The sequence below is a fragment of the Corvus brachyrhynchos genome, unplaced genomic scaffold (genome assembly GCF_000691975.1).
Source record: "Corvus brachyrhynchos isolate BGI_N302 unplaced genomic scaffold, ASM69197v1 scaffold258, whole genome shotgun sequence".
Classification (NCBI taxonomy): Eukaryota; Metazoa; Chordata; class Aves; order Passeriformes; family Corvidae; genus Corvus; species Corvus brachyrhynchos.
This window is the reverse complement of record NW_008240122.1, coordinates 1,542,673-1,547,346: the sequence shown is the minus strand read 5'-3', so window position 1 is coordinate 1,547,346 and position 4,674 is coordinate 1,542,673. Positions and strand designations below refer to the sequence as shown.

General features: G+C 43.6%; 1 long non-coding RNA gene across 2 annotated transcripts; it reads right to left on the bottom strand.

Annotated features, from left to right (window-relative positions):
* Positions 1–1,053: 1,053 nt before the first annotated feature.
* LOC108449222 lies at positions 1,054–2,112 on the bottom strand. Of its 2 annotated transcripts, none has more exons than XR_001865347.1 (2): positions 1,858–2,112; positions 1,054–1,168 (listed from the first exon to the last, which is right to left on the bottom strand). It is a non-coding gene; the product is annotated as an uncharacterized LOC108449222 (long non-coding RNA). The 2 variants fall into 2 exon arrangements; XR_001865346.1 differs by having other exon boundaries at positions 1,913–2,112.
* Between the last annotated feature and the right edge of the window lie 2,562 nt (positions 2,113–4,674).

Here is a 4,674-nt window from a genome sequence, read left to right as displayed (position 1 = left end):
AATCCTGTCAGATAACTCTACTGCCATATCAGAAGTATGCAGTTGGAGAGTAAGAAAAACACACTGTAAGGCCAGAAATTATTGTTAGGATCCCAAGCACGAAAAGCCTTTCTAAAGGAAAGAGAAGTTCTAGGAGAGGAGTTCTAATAGACTACTGTGTTTGTTGCTGTTTGTAAAAGTGAGTGTTACTAACAAGGAAGGCAAATATTGCCAATTGCTCTGTGCAAAAATAGGACTGTTTTTTTAAATACAAAATCCTTTGCTTTTCAGCTGGCTAGAGAGCAAAGGGTTCCTTCTCACTGCACATGAACTAAAGATCTCTTCAGCAAAAGGTGAGCCGCCACCACCAAGTTTCTAAAGCAAACAGCCTGTTCCCTCCTTGCTGCTGGAGTTTACTCTCCCCTGGCACCAGCCAAGGCCATCCTTTTCAGGCAGGGGAGAATGATGTCCTGCCAAAGTTTTTATTTTTAAGAAGACCAGCACAGTGACAATAGCACAGAGCAATCCCACGAGCAGAGCCCTGTGAATTAGGCTGAGCTCACTGTTGCTATGAGCAATTGCGTTGCAGCACCACGGCCACTTCTGCAGTCTAGACGGGCAACGATAAAACCTAATATTCTAGCCCAAATAAATGACAAATACCCCACACACTCATTTTTCTCGGTAGTAAGCCCAGCCAGAGATGAATCATGATGCACACACGCTTTCCAGGCTCACAGCACCAGTGACCACAAGATCCTCTCTGCCTGAGCCCTGTAGCAGCTCTGCCCCCACGCACCAGGGGCTTTGGAGAAGCCTTACCAGGTTTTAGCACAGCCACAGGTTCAACAAGCACTGCTGGCTCTTCCAGGGCTGAGAAGCAGCACACATTCATAACGCTGCCTCAGAACCCACCTGACACAGACAGTTTCTGCACAATAAAGGCAAGAAGTGGGGGAAAATGGTATGAACTTACCTCCACGTCACCCCTCCAGTAAGCAGTTAGTATATAAACCACAGTTAATAGCAATACATACACAGTGACAGAACAAAATGTAGATACTACACAAAATGATAAAAAAATAACTTCTTTTATTATGTCTCCAGTTCTTCATCCAGTAACAACATCAGAAGAGCAAAGCATTGGTCTCCACTTCGTAATCCCAGCTCTCCTTTACTTTCTATTTCTCTGAAAACAAAATGCAACGGCTCAAACAATCTTTTAAAAAAAATCCTAAATTATTCTGCTTGCCTGAGACTTTCAAGACAAGAGTGATTTTAACTTCTCTGTGAAAATATCTTCAACCATAGAGAATCCTTCAGTAAAGACTCCTTCTAACCTTCAGGGCATCCTGCACAGCTGCACAGAAACCACAGTTTGAAATGAGAAGTTGAGACTTCTCCTTTTTTTTATGAGTTACTATTCTGCCACAGACCTCAATAACAGAGAGAGCCCTTTTGAAATGCTTTCCTCCATGTTGTTATCATACACTAGTGACAAACTTGGAAAAGGCTGTAGCAATTTTTTAAATATAATCTGATGAATGTTTCCATATCTTTGTTTACCATGAGTTATTGTTACAAAGCTCAACTAGCAGAAGCTTTCTCAGAAGGGAGAACGATGCAGCTGCTAAAAGCCATGGAAAACTATCCACCAAGAGCACACCTCACCAGTCCCAGGCAGCCTGTCAGGGCTGGCTCTTCCTAAATCTAAACCTAGCAGATCTCCCAGCTTAGACACGACACAGCAGAGTCACCCTAAGAGCTGACAGCTACGCACAGCGCCACCTGGTCCTACCTACCCCCTGCTCCCACTGCTTCCCTCCCACCACCTGTCATGCCTCTCCTACTCGCTAACAAATTTAGGCAGAAACCCACCAAAACAGCAGGGGCAAGCAGCAAGGCAGTAAAGTAATACAATCCGTGATGATACCTAAAAATCAAAATTACTGTTGGCAAAACTGTCAGTCTTCTGCAGTCCTGCAGCCGGCTCTCTGATGGGCATGTCTGAACCAGCTCACCCCGGGCCCGCAGGCACCGGTGTGAGAGTGGAAGAGACACGGGGCAGCAGTGCAGAACAGACAGGAGCGAGGGATGAAGCAGGATAACGTTTCCTGACAGCCTTAGCTGCACTATTTCCCACATGGGCTTTTTTGTTTCTTTGCCTTTTTTTTTTCCTTTTGCTAGAACTCTCTGCTTGACTCTTTTGGCAGAATCAGCAGTGCTTTCTCTGCCCTGATGCATATCTTCAAGCTGTTTTGATGAGGACCCTGAGAGGCAAGGGAACTTGGCAGCGTCAGAGCCAGACGCCCATGCTGTGCTCCTGTCTCAGCCAGGGCACAAGGCAAGAGCCCAGCACCCAGTCCAAGTTCACAGACTTCTTGTTCCCATTCAGAAGCACATTCTTTGACTTCGAGGGATGCATCGGGAAAAGCAGATGGCCAGAATCCATTGAGCCCTCTGACAACCGTCATGTTGGAAATGCCAAATGTAAGATACGACTGTCCTACTTGAGACAATAAATGGGATTCAATTACCACTGGGATATTCTAAAGGTATTGAAGTCACAGCAAACGGGAAGTAACTCAGTGCTTTATCAAAATAATCAATACCTATTTTAACTGTGCAAGTTAACTCATAACATACAGATTTTTTTTACTGTATACAGTAATTGTATACTCTTAAGTAGAGTGCTACATAAGCACTTACTAAGCCAATAACCAAAACAATTTTCTAAATTACATATAAAATGGTTTCTTTCATCTGTTTATTCTCATAAAAATTTCAATGTGGAAGCCAAAAGAAAACAGCTGCGTAAAGTATTTTCAACTGCAAGAGACATGCAAGAAGGTATTTCTGCCCGTGCTAGAGGGCACAATCTGTAATAACATTTCGCCTTCCAGATAATGACAAGAGGCATTAAAAGGACAACTCGCTCTCTAATAAGCCTGCTTGACTGGTTGAGCATGCACATACATAGATAGCACAGTTTTGCCAACAATAATTTTAATTAATTTTTACATTTCATTCTGAATTACATTAATTTATGGCCTTCCTAAAAGACATTTAGCAGACAGCTAATTAAATTCAAGCCATTAGATTTTAATTAGAGATGTTTAAAAAAAAAAAGGTCTCAGAACAATTCACACATCTTTGTGAACACTATGTGCTCATTAGCAGCTAGAACAGCCAACAAGTGATTATAAATACAGAAGAGGACTAAGCAGCATGATTCAAACCTGGAAACAAAAAAGTCACGTAAAGTTCCACACTTCAAAGCTAGAGATTCTGGGAATGCCCTCTCCTCAGCCCAAGTCCAGAAAACCTCTGAGCACCAGTGCTTGCCACAAAAGCAAAATCAAAGGCCAAACAGCAGTGACTATCATAATACACACTTTAAAAGGTTGAGCTGAGCTTAATCCTCATTAAATTCTAATAAAATCACAGTGCCTTCCTGAACAAACAGTGAAACAAATTAAAGGTCCAGATGGAGCCCCCCTTAATAAGACACATGGGATGCCCCAGTGAGCCCATCACAGCTCCAGCACAAGGTGCTGGGCCACCTGATGGTCCCGTGCCACTGCTCAGCGAGCAAACTCCGCGCGAGAAAGGAAAGCTTTATTATTTCATAATTGAGTTTTTCCTACTTCCAACAGAAAACAGTTATTTCTAAATATCGACCTCACGGGGCCAATACTGCATGAGTTAAAAGCAGTATCTGTGTGCTTTGATATGGTGATTCGTTCCTCTGCTGGGTTAAGAGGTTCATAAATATTAACCATGCCACATTTGCATATGTCACCCACAGGCACAATCTTCCCTCTGAAAACAGGGAACAGAACCCGTGCAATTCCTCCATGTGTCGCTTTCTGATCGCCAGATCTAAAATGGCCATGGCAGTTACTTGAGCAAGGACAGTATATCTGGCAAAAAGCCAAACTACCAAAGCATACTGTTAATTATGGTGCACCAGTTTGGTTTGGACAGATGCCCAAAATGCTGGAGTTGACATTTCAAAAACTTGAAAGGTTAGGATCACACTCAGAAGTATTTAAATGAGTCAATTTTTCCAGAAAATTGAGAACTATTCACTGTTACTACAGATTTTATGGGAGCGATGTAAAAATTATTTATCTTATTTTTAAAAGGCACAGATTTATTATTCTACAAAAGATGGAGTGAGTTTGATCACGAAATGCCTGCAATAGATGCAGCGGCACCAAACGATGAGAGCAGCAGGTAGGCAGCACTGCAAAGCCAATGGTCTTATAATGCGCAGAACTAGAAACTTACATGGTTTACAACTCTTACATTTGGATACATTTTCAGTTCACACTTGTAATCAGGACAACTTAGTATTACATGCAATTTGTCCCCCAAACAAGTAAAAAACTGGGCTGGTGAAGTATTTTTCCTTCAAGAAACTGATGAGAATTTGCCGCAGCCTTCACAAAACTGAAGGGAGCGCAGCCTATCAGTTTTCTGGCAACATTACATGAGCAAGCAGTAAGTATTTTCGATCACGCCACGGCTCCCGGCAGAGGAACCTGCCGCCCAGGCAGGCAGGACGGCTCCTCGGGCGCACGGACGGATGCTCGGACACCGGGAAGGCGCCGACTGCCCCGTTAGCATTCCCACGGATGCCGCCAGCGCCCCCAAGTTTCCAGGGGGGCTGCGATCCCCTTGCACCCCCCC